The 22078-nt window shown below is 41.7% G+C and overlaps 1 protein-coding gene across 2 annotated transcripts in view; it reads left to right on the forward strand.

Moving 5' to 3' along the window:
- Positions 1 to 22078, forward strand: part of TTC39A (tetratricopeptide repeat domain 39A) — a 1012086-nt gene that overhangs the window by 680092 nt on the left and 309916 nt on the right. The window lies entirely within an intron of this gene.

Raw genomic sequence — 22078 nt, forward strand, 5'->3', positions numbered from 1 at the left:
TTCCATGTTTTTATTGCATCTGTTAGTATGCCCTCTTTGGACCTTCTAATCAGAATGGTGCTGTTTGTTTATAGAAGCTTAATGGGTTCCAGTATATTACAAGGACACCCCCACAAGCGTAACTTGTTCCATAGGCTGTTTCTATTCACCATATCAAACGCTAGTTTTAAATCCACAAAGGCTGCGTATGTTTTTTTGGACTTAATAGCTTCCTGCTTTAGTAAATTAAGCAGGAGAAGGTTGATGTTCGTTACGATATATTTGACGAATCCAGTTTGCCTTACAGCGTATCTCTTTTCCTTCACTGCCCAGCTGTCGAGGTTGTCCAGGTGCAATTTGGCCAAAATGTTCCCGAGGGAGTCTTGTAACGCAATGGTGCGATAGTCTCGTGGATCTTTAGTTGGCCCCTGTTTAAAAATTGGAATCTGGATTGCTTGTTGCCAAGAGGTCGATATATTATTGGTCTTTTGAATTAGTTCAAAGATATTGGCACATATACCTCCCCAGATCTCTGGGTTTTGTTTAATCATCTCTTTGGAAAGGCCATCAGGGCCCGGTGCCTTTGAAGGGTTTAACCTTTGTATTGCCTTGTGAATGTCTGCTGGATAACAGACACATTTCCAATTTTGATCATTGACTGGATCTTGCATTTCGCCTTGCAAGGGCCTGGCTTTGTAGAGATCTGTAAAGTGCGCAGTCCAGCTCGCCTCTGGTACATCAGAAATCATTAGATCTTGTATCATGCTGTGGCCATTTAAAAGAGACCACAGCTGTCTTGTATTTTGTTTTTTTAAGGATTGTAGCATCTTTTCGGCATCATCTTGTTGCAGGATCATCCTGTTGTTTCGCGTCCAATTTCTATGCCGTTGTTTGGTCAGTCTGATCAGGTTAACTTTATCCGGCACATTCTGTGAGTTTATCAGTTTTAAGGACCTCCGTAGTTCTTTCTTCTTCTCCACCACCTTAGGGTTGTAGGCATGAATATGTTTACTATGGATGGTTTGCTCGAAAGGCAAAAGTAACAAATCATTGTTCAGTTTGCGAAGGTCGTCGAGCTTGGAATTACGAAAAGTAGTTGGTAAATTACCAAGTGTGCTTTGTTTTATTCTTAGCCTATTCATCCCAGTGTTAATTTCCATTGGTGGTAAGTGATTTTTTTCATTGCTTGGGTTGTGAGATGCCCAGGATCTTGTCATAATGTAGTGATCACTATTGTCCATTTTGAAGTTATGACTGTTGTTGATTTTATCATAAATTCTCTTTGAGAGAAATATATAATCGATAGTTGCGGTCGTGGAGATATATTCATATATCAAATAGAACTTTAAATCAAAATAGGCCACTGGACCATGAAATCCCATAAATCCTTTGAAAGAAATCTGAGATTCTTATGTACTAATTAACATCAGTAACATACTTTAATATGTGCAGCAATAATTAAACTTGTTTGAAAACCACCTTATTCAAAATGTATTTAACTGTTGTTGTAATTACAAACATGGTGGATAGTGACATCTACTGGCGAAAAGCAGTATCGTCACACAGCGTTGTATTTACATTACTGCAATGGAAAAAGATCTGTTCAGGAAAGTTAGTTCGGAGAGTCCTTCTAGGCCCCAGCTCAAGGGCAATATTTGGAGACTGCTGGGGCTTTGCCCGGGCTAGTCCCAGCCAACTTAAAGCGCTGTCCAAAGTTAAGCTTCCCGATCTCTTTGCCTGCGTTGGATATGGCTGCTCCACTTTTCTTCACTGGACCAATGCAGCCTCTACCATTTCACCAGTTATTACTTATTTTTTTGGTCACTTTTCGATTTGAAGAGGGACCTTCCTGTGACCTCGGTGCGCCCTTCTCTTTTTAGTGTGTGCTGGTCTTGATGGGGAGAGCTTAGGATGGTGCCCCCCTTTCACTTCATCTATGTCTCGTGTCTCTTGTTTTGTGAGGCTGGGATAAGGTTACCTGCACTGACTGGGCTGCGAAAGAGTAATCAGATATACAGCAATATATCACAGATATCTGCAGACAGCAGTGATAGCCATTTGGAAAATATCCAGGCAGCCACCAACAATCATCTTTTTTTTACTTCCCATTTAGTTGGCTTTTATTAAAAGGGTGAAGACTTCACATGTGGCCGTTCGCCGAAGAGGGGCACAACAAAAACTGGCCTGTGGGCCTGTAAATAGGCGTGTAAGATCGAAATATCACTAACAAGATTTTAGCGAAATTCAAGACTATTTTTTTTAAAGCTGCATGGATTTTCACTAAGCAAGTTAAAGCAAACTGTGTTTTGCAAATGTTTGCTCCAACTCTGTCCATCGTTTATTGCTGTATACGACAATAACATTTGCCGTGCAAAAAGCAGCATATTTTTGGGGAAATGTTTTGTACACATTTGTCAACCAGCACCAACATTCTTAGCATCTGAAAAAGCTCTTCCTATGGGAGTCCAACTTAACCATAACTAATAAATAATATGGGAGTGACTGTGAAAGGCACACCGGCACATGTGTTCTTATCTTAACAAACAACTATATATTGATTGGAAAATACGTTAGCAACTGCAGCGTGCCAAATACATGACCAGCCAAGTGAAGGATTTCTTGAATCGTTCCTTTTTAAAAACTTTTTCCAAATAAAGATACGAAGAATTATTTTTAAAAAAAAATACTTGGCAATTAATTCTGTTTCCATGTCATTGCTCACTCGTGGTGGCTATTGTGGCCACATCCACCACTTGCATATGTCGTGCAGCCCTAAATGATTGTTTCTGATGGGCAGGGTCCACTCTAAAGAGGCAGCTCAGTCCCTCTGTCGCATCTTATATGCAAGCATTGCAGAGGGTGAGGTATGGAATACAGAATCTATGGGGAGAATGTGGATTCTGGAAGGTTGAGGTTGAGAGTTATGTTATGAGCAGTTGGAAAGAGGAAGCGTAGCAGACTGGTGGGGCATGAATAGATCTGAAGATATATTTAATAAAATGTATTACAACTACAATCAACGTGTTGGAGAATCTTTCAATGGCGACGAGGATAAAAGATTTCAGTAAATACCACGACAGCCCCACCGAGTAGCCGTGGTGCCATACTCTCAGTTCTTGCACTTTGCTTCGTGGAGAGTCTCAAGAAAGAAGAAAAACATTGTAGAATACAGAGGGTTCATCAGAAAATAAAAGGTAACCAGCACTTATCTTCTGCAACTGTGTAAATGAAAGAAAAGAGCACTGTACAATACGGACCACAAGGTGCTGAGAAATCCGCAGGCTGAGCTCAAATATAAGAAGGTGAGAGCGCTAGCAGTAATGGACTTTGATAAGGGTGGCACTACCAGGTTAAAGGCATTGCTATTTTAAATGCGCATCGGTATAGAGAGCACATTTAGCATTAACGCGGCACTCAAAAGTAAACAAAGCCCAGCTTTGATCGAGTAGCACGCGCATGTTTAAACAATTCAAATAGCACTGCAAGTTCAAACACGGCACTCTTAAGCAATAACACGTGTACTGCAAGTATTGTGAGATGTCCAACTAAACTGTTATTTAGCAGCAAGTGAGCATGTGCATACTTCAAGAACAAACAGAACAACCTTATGTAATAGCACGTGTTTTTGTTTGAACTGTTACCTGGTAAATACACAGACAAAGCAATAGAATGTGTTCAAAGTCAAAGTAGAATTTGCTTTCATCACAAAGGCTAATGTGAAGCTATTTCCTGAAAGGAAGGACTGATGATAAGTCAGGCTGCAGAGGAAGTTAGAATCTTGCATATGTCACGAAGTGTTGTGTAAAGGACACATAAAGTCCATCTTCAGACTGCAGAAGGAATTAGAATATTGTCTGTCACAAAGGCTTGTGCAAAGAACAGCTCATCAATGCAAATGAGATGAAGCAGCTGTAAAAAGAATTTGAATTTTGCTGACAAAGGAAAATAAATATATCTGTAACATGACTAAGAATCCTGTGACAAAGGAAAAGCGAACAGGCAAGAATAGTTAGTCTTGGTGACTGAGGAATTAAAACAATAAAGTGTTAACAAGAACATTTAAGAAAATCCAAACATTACTATGGCTGCACAAGTACCTCCTCCCAAGTTATTTTTGGAAACACAAGGCGAACCTAATATACCATGGAGAAGATGGACCATTATGTGTTTGCAGTGCATGGTGTGAATTTCTCTGGTGAAAGGAAAAAATGCCTTCTTATGCATTGCCTTAGCTACTATGGACAAAAACAATTCGAAAATCTACCTACGTTGTCTGATGAGGAGTCCACAAACATATCAGAGTACGAAAAATGCATAAAAATGTTAAACATTATTAAAAGTGTATAAGCATTGTTTTGGAAAGGTATAATTTTGGAAAGACAAAGCAGGAAAAAGAAGAGTCTGTAAAACAATTTATCACAGCACTAAGAGGCCTAGCATCACCTTGTGACTTTGGAAATACATCAAATTAAAGGCTAAGAGAACAATTCATGCTCGAATGCAGTAACATAAAAGTAAGAGAAGTGGTGTGGGCAAAAGGTCATCCCACAATTGATGAAGTAAAAGAGTAGCGAAGGAAGTTCAACAAATATAAAAGTGTGTCAAGGAATTGGAAAAAAGAGATGACCTTACTGAAAAGAAGATAGAAGAAAAACAGATCATGGAAATATCAGCAGTACAAGTAGAAAAGTTGAAAAAACTTTCAGAAGAGAAAGTGGAAGAAAAAACTTCAAGTACAAGCAGAAAAAGTAAAAAAGTGAAAGGAAAAAATGCTTTCAATGTGACAGTCTCACTCATTTTGCAAGCAGCGATAAGTGTCCTGCTCTCAAAGCAACATGCAAAAGATGCAATAGAAAAGGACATTTCACATCATGTTGTAGAACAAGATGTGAAAACATTGCGTGTTTCGAGGAACTATGTGAAGGAATGGAGGACTACAAGTCTTACATTGACATGAATTCAGATGATAATCTGGCGGTTCAGGATGAAGATGCAGACACAGAAAAGGCTACAGCTGTTATTGAAATGGAAGGGGTAGAAGTTGGGATGGTAATTGATTCAGGAACTAAATATACCTTTTTGCCAAAACATATTTTTTAGACCAATATGGTATAGAATGTGTTTCTCAATCCTGTAGACATCAGACCATTAGTTTATGGGGAAAATAAAATTGATATTGAAGGTTGGTTTTGGTCTAATTTAAAGTTTAAAGATAGATCAGCAAGAGGGTAAGTATATGTGGCAAAGAAGGGTAACAATCTCCTTTTGAGCTGGTCAGATCAAAAAAGGCTTCAAATATAGCTTGAATCCAATGCAGAAGAAAGTGTGTATGCAATAGGAGATGGCAATGATGTATTAAAGCATGAAGTTTTTTGTGAGGAACTGGGAAACCTTAAAGGTTTTATGCATGAGATCATAATTAAAAATGGTTCTGGACCAATAGTATTACATACATTGAGAAATATTCCTTTAGCAATTAGATCTGCTGTTAAGGATGAACTACTGTCTATGGAACATCAAGGCGTCATTGACAGGATAGAGGCTTCTGAGTGGGTGTCTCTATTAGTGGTAGATCATAAACCCAATGGCAAACTCAGATTATGCATAGATCTTAGATCAGTCAACAGATGTGTAATACCTGATAGGCACCCATTGCCTCATATTAATGAGATGTTAGGTACTATAAAGAATGCCAAGGTTGTGAGTTCATTAGATTTAAAATCTGCATGTCATCAAATTGTGCTTCATTCTCCCTCTAGGAATGTAACCGAATTTATCACTCCACAAGCTCTATTTCAATTAAAAAGAATGCGATTTCGACTGATATCGGCAGCTGCTGTATTCCAAAGGATTATGTATCAACTGTTTCAAGACATGGATGGAGTTTTGTATTTTCAGGATGATGTGTTGGTGTATGGGAAGGACAGCAAAGAGCATGATGATAGATTGAGGAAAGTGTTGGACATTTTTATGAAAGCAGGTATGACATAGAGCAGAGATAAATGCAAATTCAGTAAAATGAGTATCCAGTATTTAGGACACACAATATCTGAGAAAGGCATTCAACCGACATCTGATTTAATAAACAATATTATTAATTGTCCGAGTCCGTCGGATAAAGAAAAAGTAATAGCTTTCTTGGGAATGGCAGAGTATTATGCTAAATTTGTATCTAGGTTAGCAGAAAAATCATTCCACATGAGAAGTCTGGTAAAAAAGGGAGTAAGATTTGTCTGGAGTGAGCAATGTGAGAGATAATTCCAGGAAATCAAAAATGCTTTGACAAAGGCCCCCACATTGAGTAATTTTGATCCCAGCAAAGGCAGTGTTTCAACTATGGATGCTAGTAACGATGGGTTAGGAGCTGTTTTTTTTGCCAAAAGGATGGTAGCAAACAAGTTACCATAGCGTTTGCTTCTAGGTGGTTAAGAACGACTGATAGGAATTACTCTACCATAAAAATAGAATTGCTGGCAATAAAGTGAGTGATAGAAAAATGTCGGCCTTTCTTACAGGGTGTTAAGTGCACTATCGGATCCGATCACAAAACTTTGAGGGAGATTCTAACCACAAAAGGTCTAGACAAAGTCTCATCAAGGATAAGAAAATGGGTCGCCAACTTACAGGACTATAACTGGGATGTTGAGTATTTGCCAGGCATTTAAAATAAGGCAGCAGATTGCTTGTCCAGACTGTCCAATGTTGTAGAGTATGAGGGTGATGAAGGAGATAAAGTTCTCAATGTTAGTGAGGAGGTTGTGTCTGAAAATGAGTGGTTTGATGCAATCATAGTTGACCATGACTGGCGAGATGTAAAAAAAAAGGTTAGAGCCAGGTATGAAGAGTTCTGAAATCAGGAGCGGAACCATACCTGATCCATTTAGGAATGTATTTGATGAGCTTCTCGTGAAGGATGGGATGATTTTAAGAGGAGACAAAATTCTTCCTCCAGCAGGAGTAAGACAAAACATTTTAGAAGTAGCGCATGAAGGTCATCAGGGGATGACCAAGACCAAACAGTTAATTAGACAAGATTACTGGTGGCCAGCAATTGACATACAAGTGGAGAGGATGGTCAGGGAGTGTGCCTTTTGTGAGAACGCAGCTAAACGATGCGTTGCTAGAGTTGAGCCAATGACTCTCATGTCCATCCCATCTATGCCTTTGGAGACAGTGGTATTGGATATTGTAGGCCCTGTCACATGTCAAGGAGTTTGTCGGTCTGGCATAGTTCTAGTGGACATGCTATCCCATTGGATAGAACTTACTTGGGTAAAAAATGTCTGTGCAAAAAATGTGATTGATTTCCTTGATAACATTTTTAGAAGAGAGGGATATCCCACTTCTATTTTAATGGACAATGGTGTGCAATTTGTAGCGGAGAAGATGAAAGATTTTCCAAAAGCCAATGGTATTGAGCACAAGACCAGTTTTGTCTACCATCTGGATACAAAGGGAATAGTGGAGAGATTTAACAGAGTTATTAAAAATAGCATTAAGGTAGCTTTGTCAGAAGGATCTGATTGGAGAAAGGCTGCAGAGGATACAGTGATTGCCTATAGATTTACCCCTCATGTTACCACAGGCGTTTCCCCTTTCGAGATGTTAAGTGGGAGAAAGCACAATACTAGAGTGTGCCCAGGTTGGTTGGTTGGTTGGCCATAGCTTGTCAGAGAAAGATTGACATGAACCCTGTAAAGGAAAAGACTTAAGATAAATAAATTCTCAACAAAGAAAGCTTTGACATTAGGAAGGCAGCAAAACAAATACCTATTAAAGAAGGAGAGTGGGTACGTATTAATTGTCTATTCAATAAAAGTAGTGGAGGTTCTAGATGGTCAAAACCTATTAGAGTAGTGGAAAAATGCATGGTGATGTAAGACTTACAGATGGGAAAGTTTGAAATGCAAATCGGATATGTAAATATGCTGAAATGAATGAGGATCTTCAAGAAAGAAAGAGAATGTTCAGACGAAGGGAGATAGCAAATTCATTACTCATTAAGAAAATTGTAGACTAAGGAGTCATAGAGTGTGTGGAGAGGATCAAAAAGGTGTTCAAAAGAAAGTGTTACCTATCAGGAAAAGTGGAAGGCCTTCATTTCTAAGAGACTATGGGCCGCATTACACGGTAGGCGGTAACCATGGCGCTAGTAGCGCCATGGTTGCTGCCGGTATTTTACCGTGTCCGCCTTGGTGGATGGCGGAATTACCGCCCTACTCCAAGGTGAGCGGGGAGGTAATTCCCCATTCTCCAGCATGGGGTCTGGCATGGATTCACATGCTCATGAATATTCCCCGTCGTCAGGCTGGGAATCCTCGGTAAAGAAAAAACCAGTATCAGTTTCGTTTCTGATCTGTCTTTCGTAGTAGTAACCAATCACTGGTCTCTGCGTCATACTGACCACAGCCAATGACTGCCCTCTACCTAAGCACTGCCTCTGGCAGCCATCTTCAGATTTTTACCGCACGTTCATGTGTTGGGATCCTCGTGCTATTGCTCTCGAGCGTTAGTGCTATTTTTCACGTTTTTTGCTCAAAAACTTCGTTTTTTCGGTCAAAAGAGCCTCAAGCTCCACCGACTCTCCATCCGATCAACGGGGACCCGTGTCGGATTCGTCTGCGCCCCTCAAGGGTGAAGATTTCGTCGAGCTACGCTTTTGGAGGACTCCAGAAGCTTCTCAGGCCCGGACATGGCCCAGGAGAAGGGAAGCTCGACGCCCGGAAAGCTGTTCAGGGTCTGCCCTGGATGCCAGCTGCAGAACGTCTTTAAGGAGGACGAACACTCCTTTTGTCTCTACTGCTTACATGAGGACAAGACGCACGTGGAGAAGGACTGTGCGTTTTGCGGCAATATGTCAGAGCGGACCATGAAGGACCGCCATCAACGTCCAACTGGCTGGAAGGGAAGAGCCCGTCAGGCGAGAAGAAGAGGAAGAAATCCGAGCGGTCTTCTAAGACCTTTGAGGACGCCCCGGCGACGGGGGTCCAACACAAGGCCAAGCACTGCGAGTCCGCTGGCACCGGGAGCACCGAACGGTCGGGCTCTACGGGCGCCAGGCAGGGCGCACCCTCCCCGGCACCTTCAGTCTTGCTGCGATCTCCCGATACACCAGAACCACGGGGTGGACGTCCTTGATCAGATCGTTCCCGCCGGTGAAGGCTCCGGCCCCAGCGTGGGAGCTCAACGTGGTGCTGACCAAGCTCATGGGACCTCCGTTCGAGCCTCTGCACTCGGCCCCGTTGAAGTTTCTGTCGTGGAAAACAGCGTTTCTTGTGGCCATCACCTCCGCACGACGGGTGGGAGAGATCCAGGCCCTTTCCTGCAAGGCCCGTACTTGACTTTTCACGACACGAGGGTAGTGCTCAGGACACACCCCTCCTTCATGCCCAAGGTGCCGTCGGACTTCCATCTCAACGAACCCTTGGTGTTGCCTGTGTTCTTCCCGTCGCCTTCGTCGCCGGCTGAGAGGACTTTGCACTCGCTGGATGTGGCTAGAGCGCTGAAGTTCTACGTGGACCGCAAAGTGTTTTCGGAAGACGTCACAACTCTTTGGACCTGTCAATCAGGGGAAGGCTCTCTCGAAGGCTTCCATTTCCAGATGGCTCTCCGGCTGTATCATGTACTGTCATCGGTTGGCAAACCGATCGCTGCCTGGCCGTCCGAGAGCCCATTCCACCAGAGCGATCGCAGCTACCACGGCGTTCCTTTCTGGTGTGCCCCTGCTGGACATATGTAGGGCTGCTACGTGGAGGTCGACGCACACCTTCACGAAATTCTACTGCGTCGATCGGGATTCCAGGGAGGAGTCCAGGGTCGGCCAAGCAGTGCTGCGCAACCTGTTCGCCTAAGGTGAGCCTGGTGAGGAGGTAAGATGCTTAATGTTGCGTTTGATGTGATGCTTAATGTTGAGCCTTCGCCACCTCCCGTGGTTGTGCATGTGTGTACTGCTATGTATTCTTTATTCATGAGCATGTGAATCCATGCGCATGGGAAGGAACAAGTTACTTACCTGTAACTGTTATTCTCCAGCATGGGTCTGGCATGGATTCACATGCGAACCCTCCCGCCTACCCCTCTGCGGCTCTTCACTTGGTCATACTGCCACTTCACGTGCTTCCAAATCTAAAGATGGCTGCCAGAGGCGGTGCTTAGGTAGAGGGCAGTCATTGGCTGTGGTCAGTATGACGCAGAGACCAGTGATTGGTTACTACTACGAAAGACAGATCAGAAACGAAACTGATACTGGTTTTTTCTTTACCGAGGATTCCCAGCCTGACGACGGGGAATATTCATGAGCATGTGAATCCCTGCCAGACCCATGCTGGAGAACAACAGTTACAGGTAAGTAACTTGTTCCTTCACCAAGGCCCTTCCCCATTCCCATTTTTGCCCCCATAGGGCATAATAGGAATGGGGAAGGCACTAATTACGGTACTGCAAATTGCGGTACCGTAATTAGTACCAAGGTCCCTTTGCGGGTTCATTTTTTAACGCCTGCCAAAAGCAGGCGTTAAAGTAGCAACCTGCAAAGGGACCTCGTAAGAAGGTGGTAAGGGTTAACGGTCACCGGTAGCATTACCTGTGATCGTTAACCCTTACCGCATTCCGTGTAATGAGGCCCTATGTGAATTAGTAGTATACCTACTCAAAAGCAACATTTTAGTTATCTGCATATATAACTTTCTTATCTGAATTGTGTTATGTATGTAAAAAATGTATTAGTTGAAACTATTTCCAAAATTGGACCCACTGTTCTATTATATTTTTATGTTTATGAATGTGCGATAAGTTAACAAAACAAGTCAACTAGGAAATCCATCATTTTGTCTACTTAATATTGTAATGTTTATTTCTCATGCATATGTCTGGTTGATTTTATTAGTTAGATAGATACAGTGTTACAATTAATATAGTTGCAAATGTCTTTGTTAAAATAGTAAAGAAGGGAGGTGTGTAGCATCTTATATGCAAGCATTGCAGAGGGTGAGGTATGGAATACAGACAGTGTAGGGAGAATGTCGAATCTGGAAGGTTGAGGTTGAGAATTATATTATGAGCAGTTGGAAGGAGGAAGTGTAGCAAACCGGTGGGGCAAGAATAGATCTGGTGATATATGTAATGAAATATATTACAACTACAATCAACGTGTTATTGTTTCTGATGGGCAGGGTCCACTCTAAAAGAGGCAGCTCACTCCCTCACCATACTAAGCATGGGATCACAGCTCTACAGAGATGATGAGTTCCTCTGCAGACAGCCGCGCTTGATGCAGCCCCTCAGGGTGAGGCAGATGACGACATGACTTCTCCATGGGCAATCGGGTTGGAATTTGAAGGCTTCTGCTTTATTTATGAACACACGTTATTGGTGATGGGATACTCATTTTACAGAACATTTCGACGTGACCGTAATCACTTTTCTCGGAGACAGGCCTTCAGATTATATAAAATAGAAGCTTCCTCTAATAGATTACAATAGCCACATGTCCCTATTCTGTGTTAACTTCCCTTTCGAAGGGTACGTCAGTTCAACATTCAAGGGGTCAAGTTCAAACTGGTTGGCCAGTGCACATGGGAGATGTGTGAGTGGCCAGGTATCGATCTGCAAGTTAAGAGTGTAATCAGGGAATGTATTTATTGAGTATAAAAGTTTGAACAGAAACAATGTACATCCCAGACTGGGCTTGGTATTGCATCATGTACAGAAATGCATGTGGATGCCATGACAGAACCACGCCAAATGTAGGGTCAGTGGAGAGGCCTGATTGTGTCTGGGGAAATATATCCAAGGGTGTTTTGGGTTCATGCCACACCTTAACAAAGATTCATAACCAGTCGTGTTGTAATGGTGGACTAGAAAGTAATTGGCAAAATTACAAAAAGTTTGAGAAGGTCGCTATCTGTTAATAAGTCATAATTGCAATCAATTCAAGTGTCAGGAAATTAAAACCCCTTTTGACACTTGTGGAATTCTTCAGTCAGCCTTTCTTGTTCTGAAATAAATTAGATTCTTGCACAGATGTGCAAGATTTGCAAAGCCAGCATATGATTTTCCATGTATGGTGTTTCACTTGGAAGGAAATTCTTAGAAATGCAATTTTGTCTTGAGCATTAAGTTCTATGAGGGGTTCACACTAGATTCATACATAATGAGAGGGAGATTTACAAATGCCAAACCCAGTCTGGGTTGAAGGACCAGACCGTCTTGTAGTCATCAGTTTTTGGAAGAAGTATTATGAGTTCATTATGGATAAGGTACAACGGATTTGGCGGTACATGGTGTTTTTAAATATGAGGTTCCATATACTTGTATAAAAACAGCAGTGCAGTGTGGCAGTTGTGGCATGGCCAACTGAACCTTGGACCCTGCGGTAGAAGGCCTCTGGGAACCCAGAAGAAAACATCAATATGCATGCCTATGTATCGCTGTAGTTGTGGGGCTCTCTACCTTTTGTTATGTCCCTGCATTGCCTCCACCATGCTGCCTTGTCTCGCAGATTTGCTGCCGTCCGGACAGGTGAGACCCTTGATCTGTGCAAGCCGTGACATCAGTTAGCCTCTGGCTTCTTTGTCTGTGGTGCCTGGGTAAACTCGTAACTGGGGGGTACTAAAGCTTTCGAGTGAGGATCTCCTGCTCTGTGCGGTGTCCGCTTTTATAAAGTAAGAAGATAGTTTATTAGTGCTCCTCAATATGGTATGGACCATCATTGATCGAGGTTTGCGAGACTCCGTGCTGCGAAGGAGACATCCTTGGATTTATCTTCATTGTTTATTGTCCTCACGCTTATCTCTGTGTACACACTGAATGTCCTTCTTGTGACATTAAGGTGTTACCTCAAAGGTCAAATTTAGGATACTGAGCCCTGATTAGGGTATAAGGATTCTTTGGATTATCTGTGTGCTTACAGGGCCTCCATAAGAATGTTGGAAAGGGCAATAATGACTGCATTAAGGTAAAGGATAACATGAAATGGTGACAGGGTGGTTATCTTGTTATTTTGCATGGCTGCATCTTGCATTATTTATCTTGTGCAGTAGATTCCAATTGCTACCCAAGGAATTAGAACGACAATTGTCATTATTACTATGGCATTGGCTTGTGGCAAATAGGCACTGATTTGTTTTGTAGCATGCAATCCTATAATCATGTGGCGTCTCATTTGAGACCTTGTAGCCACTATATATTTTTAGCTTTTATGTTTCCTTATATCCATGATATTCCTTTCGGACCCAGAGAAGGGTGATTGGCCAATCAGATGGCAGGCACAGATTTTCTGCCTTCTGGACCTGAAAGCCCCTTGATCTTTGCAAGCTGTGTTTTCTTCAAATAGATTCTCCGCCCTTTGTTCCAGTCGTCTGATATCCTTCACCGGGTGACGCAATTTTTAAAACAAATGTTTATGTGGGGAGGCAACAAAGAGCTTTTCCCTGTTGCCTCCCGCCCTCCAAAACCAACTAAGCCCCTTTTCTGCTCTCTCTCTCTCACCCCCCACCCCAACTTACCTGCAGACTGGAGCTTTGAGCTCCGGTCCTTGCTCTCCTCCGATCCTGGCCGCCAAAGAAGTGGAAAAGGGGCTTTGTACCTTTTCCCTATGGCGACGGCTATCTTATTTAATTTCTTTTTCTTCCCTCGGGAGATTGGCAGCGCACCCCGGGCCTACAATGGCTCGTTTGGCAGGCTGTTACCGGCCATGTCTGCCCCTCTGCCGGGGCATGAAAGCCATACTATTGTATTCATTTGATAGGGGATCCCAGCAGATTTCATGCATTGACCAGTGAGGCCCGGGCACTGACTCTACTAATAACTGATAGCACTTTGGGACAGAGGTACTTACTGCACATTGTTTTTTTTGTATTTTATTTGTGGCCCTTTGACACAGGGTATGGGGACTTGGAGCCACCTATTATTGACAGCTGCATTTGCATTTATGATTGTGGTAACTGGGAGGCCTGCATGCACCCATTAATTGACAGCTGCATTTGGATTTGCGACCGGGGGTAAGAGGGTCCTGGGTCCTTGAGTCCTTAGAATTATTGATCATTTGTCTGTGACCCTTGCCTAATTTATGGGCCATTACCTTTTTCTTATAATAGTACTTAGGCTAATGTTTGTATTGAGCAGGGTGCCTTTGTCTTGAAGCCACTAAAAACTTCAGCAATTTGCAGAACTCATTTAATAATAAAATGGAGTTGAATCTGGTTTTCACACATTATATCAGTGGTCTGTGTGGTAATTAGGGTGTCTTGACCTAAAATCTACCTTGAGTGGGGATTGAGGGGACTGGGTGTAGTTTGGAGGATATTAGATTCAAGGAGTAGTTTATTAATTGCCTTGGGCATATTATATCAGAGTATTGGTATTGGATAGACTAAGAGAGCCACCCACATTGCTTTTAGGCAAGGTCACATAGACACCCTGGTTAAAGTGACCAAGTGGAAAGCCATGACACAAGTGGCTCCTATTAAATGACTGTCGATTAATTCAATACAATTTTATTTAACCAAAGCAGTTGGAGAAATTGTCGCTAAGGGCAGAAATTCATAAATCCCCAGCTACGAATCCAACCGCTGGAAACCATCATTTCTATTGTAAAGGGTGGGTTACCCAGTGAAGCAAATACCATATTGAAGGTTCAAAACTGCCCCTGTTATCTATATGAAATCAAGAGAAGTATCTATAAAGGGTGGGTAACGTTGAACCCTGACATCCAATTGAAAGATCTGATGTCTTTTTGGTATTGAGACCAGATTATAAACGTGACCACCCGCTTTAACATGACATAAAACCCTTAACAGAAGGGCAGGGACCGGCCACATACCATACATTAATGACATTATGAAAGGAATCGACACATACACATGTAGGGGGGAACTTGAGGGTGTCCTCTATGAACCGATACATATCAGGTTTAAAAATAGGCAACCGAGACACAGTCATGGGGGATGGAGGCTTCCTGTTAAAAACATGTCTAACGGGAAAACAAGTACTAACATCTAGCGCATTACATCAAAACATGTTGAAAAGGCCTAAGTGTCCAGTGAGACATAATGTTACCTTCCAAGTATTACCAGCAATGGTACCTGATAGATACAGGCCCAAACTATGGATTCTAAAGAGTGATCTATACATAGGTAGACCAAAGGGGTTGATACACAACATCCGGAATTAAACAAACTGTCTACGATTTTGAGCCATTATGTGCCAAGTTATTTCATTTCAACTGTGCAAAAGGACTGCTCTCGGCCTTGCCAGCTTCTTCTTTGCACTTCCCGGGTTTCTCTGCGTCTTACACTGATTGGCTGCTGCTTCTTCTCTCTCCTGTTGTCCTTCCTTAGTTTTTATACTATTACATTGTCCATGTAGACTGCGAGGCTCACTTTGGTTTCACAGAACGCTCTTCATGACTCTGCACAACATCTTCATCCCAGCATAATTATGATCATTCTCTATTAGTGAACTGTAAGGTACATGTAAGGAGAAAGAGGTCATTCATCCTGGTGCTGTGAAAAGTATTAATAAATCTGAGACAGGTCAGGGGACAAGGAAACCATACCACTAACCTTGTGAAGATATATGCTTTTCTATTTCCATATGCGTTGGTGGAACGCCAAGCCAAGAAGGCTTTTTAAACTTTTTGGTTTTGACCTTTTTGGAAGAACATTTTTTTTTCATCACCTGAAAGTGAACTTTTGTTTATCATCCAGAACTACAAAGCCATTCTTCTGGGTTGAGAAGAACACCTCTGTATTTAGTTTTTGATTTAGAATATAAAGGAAGGAAATAGGTTTTGATGACGGTAGAGTACTTGTTTTAGACGGACATCCTGATAGAGTCCTTAGTATTTAGTTGAGACATGGAAACCCCTTTTAGTAATAGGGACAGGTAGGGTTTTTCCTTTTATTTTGGCATAATAAAAGTTTATGACCAGAAATATGCCACCTGTGTGTCAGTCTCCTACTTCTACACCCTTACAGCTCATATAAGGTAACCTGTAAGTAAACGTACACCCTTTAATGGAAATATGGTATGTGAGGAATCAGTAATGATTCCCCCCAGAAACCTGGTCAGGGACCCTTCTCATGTGGCCAGGGAAGGGCAGACGCTTCCTGATCCCGACCCTGGTGGCAGTGTTCTGCTAGAGGATCACATGGGGTGAGGGGAAAGGTCAGGAGGACTGGGAAACCCCCCTGTTTAACTTTACCCATAAACCCACACCTTTCATGGCTGTTTTCCAAACAGAAGAAATCAACAAGCAAAAAGGCTAATTTTGTTGTTGGGGACTACAAGGCCCATATCCTATAAGTACTGGGATGCGGAACAGGACTGAAGAGTCATGGTGTGGTACTAGTCAAGCAATTAAGTCTGATAGTCCACACCTTAGGGAAGCTGAGAGGCTTAAAAGGCCGCCTCAGGTGCAGGCAATTAGAAGAAGCTGGAACTGTGGCTGGATTATATGCAGCAGAAGGAAGAAGTTATGATTTTGGCAATCCATACTGAAGGGAGAGCACCAAAGGGGCGCCGGGACTCTTGATGTTGCAGATTTCACCTGCTTGTTCTGTTACCTCAAACTATTGTTTGCAGGAACTTCACAGTAGAAGGCATGCAGGAAGGCTGCCTTTCCCCATGTGAGCCTAATTGCAGAGGTGTGCAGCAGGCAACGTGTCGGAGACCGTGGTGAGAAGTTGTCGTGAAGTTGTGAGTCCCAGGAGCGAGAGGAGCTCTGTAATCGAATGGCTGGACCAGAGACGTCTTCAGCGAGGAAGGGTGTGGGTCTTAAGTGAAGCCAGAATTTGTAGATGTTGTGCCGCTCGCGAAGAAAGGAACACAGAAGCCGGTGAGTTGAGCCAGGCATTCTGATTCCTAGCATGAACACTGCCGACAACAGTATCCAGCTAAATAATTTACTTGCGTATGAGTAGAAGTGATGTGAAGTTGATCCTTAAGTATTTGACAATGAACACTTGAATTGCAGCACTCGCTGGTGACCAAGCATTCTCCCTTTCACTCTCATGAAGAAAAAACACAGTGAAACTGCATTGTTGAATTTAAAACCTTGTAAAGAACACAACGAAGTGGTTGTGAGTGAATAATCCAAGGTTCTAAGAGGAAGAGTGACCGCTGAATCTATATTGAAGCAGTTAACTATTTCTAACAAGAGAAGACAAGAGTTTAAACATTGTTTTTCCAAGTGGGAGAAAGTAAGTATTGCCCAAGCCAAGAGCTAACAAGGTATTTCCCAAATTAAGACTGGAACCAGCCTTTCCCAGTCAAAAAGAACAGTCTAAACCTTACTGTGATCCAAACAGATTATCAGCATTACCTAAGGCCATGGTGTGCAAGCATTACCTGAAGCCAAGAGAGAGGCTGCAAAGCTTCTGAGTAATTATTCTGGCTAACAGTAGGCAGAGGGATAAAGGCAAGGTCGGGGAAGGGAAACCTGATACCATTAATTGTTCATCAAAGTGGATGCAACCTACATTGTCAAAGCCAATAGGAAGAAGAGAGAAGTGTGTCCTAAATGCAATTCTAGGTTGTTGGTTTGTTGTAGACAGACAAAAGAGGCTGCCCCTCTGGAAAAGGAATATTCAGAGGAAGAGTGCCTTGTCTACTTGAAGGTGTTGAAGTACCCAAAGGTGAATCTTGACATTACTGAAAACCATTTAGAGTCACAAAGTACTGAAGCTATGGTGGTATATTTGGTTATCATTAGAGATGAAACTTCAGTAGCACAATTGAAGGTGGAATACCATGAGGCAAGAGGAGTAGACCCTCGTGGTGATCTCTTGTAGAAGTTGTCTAAAATTAGAAGTTGTTGAAGTGGAAGTAGAAGTGTTGTGAAGCTATCCTGACAAAGATACCTAGTGTGACTTATAATCTTGTAAAGAGAGAGACATACAAAGTCTTAACCAAAGACTGTGCTTCATTATCATTTGCAGAAGTTATATTTACTCTAATCTAACAACTGTGGTATTTCGTCTTGAACAACTGGAATTTGTGGCAAAAGCATTGTGGCTGGGAATAACATTGATGCTGTTTGAGGAAGTGGACAGTCTTTATTTCACCAAGAAGAGAAGCTTTTCTATTGTTTGAACTTTGGTTACAAGAACGTTACTATAATATTGAAGGAGACAAGAACTGAACTGAGACTGTTTTACAAATACGGCTTTCCTTGTTCCCTTTCTGTTGAACATTGAACTGAATAACCTTGAAATCTGGGAAAGGGGAGTTCACCCAGGTTACCACGAGAGACTGAATATCTTTGTTGATGTTACTATGAATTGCCATATATTTATTTATGTATTTGTTGTTTAAATGTGAGGGCCAGATATCCTATGTTACAGTGTTTTCCTTTAGTTTTGATAGGCAGGGAAATCCTCGATAGAGTAGGGATAGTGAGGCGTTTTCCTACCCTTTTTGATTTTCTAGGAAATGTGGGTCTTTGACCCTCTAGCCTGATGGCTTAGCCTACGCGATGTAATCTGAAGCATAGGGGGAGAAACACTATGGGAACTGGACAGATATCACGCTACCTCACTTAAGGCAACATTGAGAGATGTCACCTGGAATCCGAGGACATTTATCCTTCCATCTGACTAATTTGGATCAGATGTTAATTTAGTTACTCAATGTCTACAATAGCTACTACATTATCTACCACTAATAGCCCTCTAACCAGATATTCAGCAATATTGTGGAACCATAATGAAATGTAAATGGCAGTAGCTCCAATTATTATATTGGCCGGGGACTGTAACATCAGGTGCCAGAGTATCTAACATTTGCACCATTGCTAAAAATGGACTAAAAGTTTGATAATACAGAATGGCGCAAACATACTTTGACTCACTCTGTATTATTTAAAATGTGTTCACTAGGGACAAAAGAATCAGATACTTTTTTTGCTGAGTTGGCTGCATAACATGAAAAGAAATGGCTTTAATACATTTCTTTTCATGAAATGCAGCAAACATCACAAATAAAAAAGTGTGCGTTATTTTTACCCTGTTTAAAGAATGTTTAAATAATACATATTGTGGCTGAACCTGTCAGCACTATTCCATAACATAAAAGAAGCAAAACTAGTGCTACACTCTGTTGCACTATTTTTTTTGCACAAGGACAAAGTTCTCATAATCTAATCTGGCCCCGAAATGGGGAATGGATTACCTGAAGCTTGGATAGGAAAGGAAGAGGACATGCCATGGGCAAGACCTTGATCACAGTTGGGAGATCTCTGCATCTGTTAAAGGGAGAATCATTTAAAATGTATCCAATAAAAAGTCATCTAGAAATGGTTAACAGGCACACCAAATTGGACAACTGAGGAAAGCAAACGATAAGCAAAAACAAATATTAGCAGAATATTATATTAATACCACAGCAACATTGGAGCAGAACGATGGATTTGAGTGTCACCCCCACAGAGTGAAAGTTATCACCAGACACTTGGAGTTCATCATGACACTATAACGTGTTGAATGCATACAAGATATAGAAGGTTTCCAATCTGAGGACCTCCACGCATGAAGGACCATGGATACAATATACGTCATACTTGGGATAGTATTAGACACGCCCTGTCGGCATCCCTTTTTTTTCATTTCAAAAACAAGTCATGCAATACTCCGCACTAACCACTAGCTCCTCACTAACCACGAGATGTCGGCCTATGCAAAGCATGTGAATCTAAGCAGACATAAGCATCAGGAACATGACTAGCTGTATGTAATATTTGTCTTCAATTACATGGAAGGAGAGTTAACCTCACATGGAAAAATTAGATGGGAAGACAGTGAAACACTAATTCGGCTGAACTGTAGTCACTTATAGTTAGAAGTGGCTTCCAAAATATTCCCTTGTCAATTGAAGGATTTAGATGCAATAAGTCTTGTAATCACTACTGAACATTTTAAAGCTAAGGCACATTTTCCCGGATGAAAGGAGGTATTAATGTAAAATAATGAACTGGCTAGAGATAACAGTTGCTTGACAGCGGCCCTTCGGAGACTTGTAGTCCACGTTTTTGATAACAGATGATTGACTTATGAGACAGCAAGGTATTGGAATGAAGAAAACCCTTCAAGTCATACCTGAACAGCAGCATCATGAAGATCTTGCAGGATTCCCTTTCTACAGCATAAAGAAGACCTTAGTATAATTCCTTATCTGCAGCATCATTAAGACCTTGGTACTATTCTTTATCTAAGCATAATGGAAACCTTTGTATAATTCTTAATCTGCAGCAGCATGGGCATTAGTATAAATCCTGACCAGCAGCATTATGAAGACTTAAGTACAGCTCCCGATCTGAAGCATCACAAATACTTCTGTATGATTTCAAATCTACAGCATCATGGAAACCTTTGTATTATTCCTTATCTGGAGCGTCAAGCAGCCCTCCGAACAATTCTTGATGTGCAGCATCATGAAGACCCTTGTTTAATTCTTGACCAGCAGCATCATGAATAGATTAGTACTATTCCTGATCTCTAGCATCACAGAAACTTGTATATGATTCCTGATCAAAAGCATCATGTAGACCTTTGTATAATTCCTTATCTGGAGCGTCAAGGAGGTCATTGTATATTTCCAGATCCGATATCATTAAGACTGCAGAACTATTCTTTATGTACAGTATCAGGAAGACCTTTGTATAATTCCTAATCTGGAGCGTCACAGCAACCTTTACATAATTCCTGATCTGTAGAGTCATGAAGGTTTTGTATAATTACTGATTTGCAGTGTCATCAGTATTCTTTGTTGATTTGCTGTTCAGCAGCATCATGAATACATTTTCCTGATCCGCATCGTTTTGAAGACTTGCGTCATTATCTAGCTCAGCCCTTTGTGTGCCAGAGCAATACAGATCTTCCCAACTAGTCAAACATACTTTGCGTTGATTCACTGTTTGATTGTAGGGATGGAATACTTGTTCTGGACAAACATTTAACAAAAGTCAGATCTTCCAAGACTGCAAATAATTCCTCCAAGATGTTGGCTGGCTAGAAAATGTCTACGTGGTCATTTTCCAATCCTCCTGGCGTGGTAAATAGGTGTACAAATATGCATTAAAGGTTAGGCATTTTCTTACATTGGCTTTACCACTCTGGGGGATTTTTCAATGTTTGGCAGATGTAGCTGGGGCACGGAACAAAAGTGACTTTTCTGCCTTCCCGTCTGCTCTACCTGGCAAGAAATAATGCATTAATGCCAGAATCCGATTTTGGTGCTGGTGTTATTGCATGGGATTCCTAGCAGATTCCATAGGAATGAATCCATGATAAATGCCTCCTGCTATGCTTATGTGATGTGAAGCATTTACACTTTGTTGGACTATGAAGCGCAACAAATGCATGTTAACCCGGGTCCTTGCAGATTTGTGTTCATTTTCTTGCACTTTATAGTGTAAACAACAAAAGGTGCATAGAGGGGGATGAAGTGCAAGTCTGACCCCATTCAAGAAAATGAGCTACGAATTATGTGAACCCTTTGTGTACGTCCCCCATGTCTATTTGTAATGGAAGTGTGGTACCCGGTCAACTGACGCTTTTTGATGTGTTTCTTATTTGTAAAACAATAAAAGGTTTTATTTAAAAAAAGGAGCTAGGGGTGACACTTTTACCACCTGTAATGATATTAGTTTTTTTCATCTTACTTTCTAGTGTGTGGTGCTTTGAGCAGCTGAAGTGTGAAAAACGATTTCTTTTTCTAACTGAGAAGTGCTTGTTTTCTTTCATTCTTAAGTGTTTTCTAGGAAAAGCTCTAGGTGGTGTTAGTGGAGCAATCGAGTTGATGACATTACTCAAACTACTGTTTGTTCGTTCCCTGGAATAGTTTAGTGTCTGACCGTCATTCAGAAGGGACATATTTCTGCAGCTATGATCAGTTACCTCTCTGTAATCAGACACCTCTGCGTGGGTGAGCAGCAGATGTACACTTATCCATTGAAGTTTTCACCTGGAAAACGCAACAATCGTGATCCAGGATCGACTCATCTCGTATGAAGATTTAGTCCCCGGTATGGCTTTCTGCATGCGTTGATGCTTGAGGCCAGGTCTACTAGTAGATTGTTACAAGAGCAAGCATTGGTGATATT

Source organism: Ambystoma mexicanum, chromosome 1q (assembly GCF_040938575.1).
Source record: "Ambystoma mexicanum isolate Mex_15411 chromosome 1q, UKY_AmexF1_1, whole genome shotgun sequence".
In the NCBI taxonomy this organism is placed as follows: Eukaryota; Metazoa; Chordata; class Amphibia; order Caudata; family Ambystomatidae; genus Ambystoma; species Ambystoma mexicanum.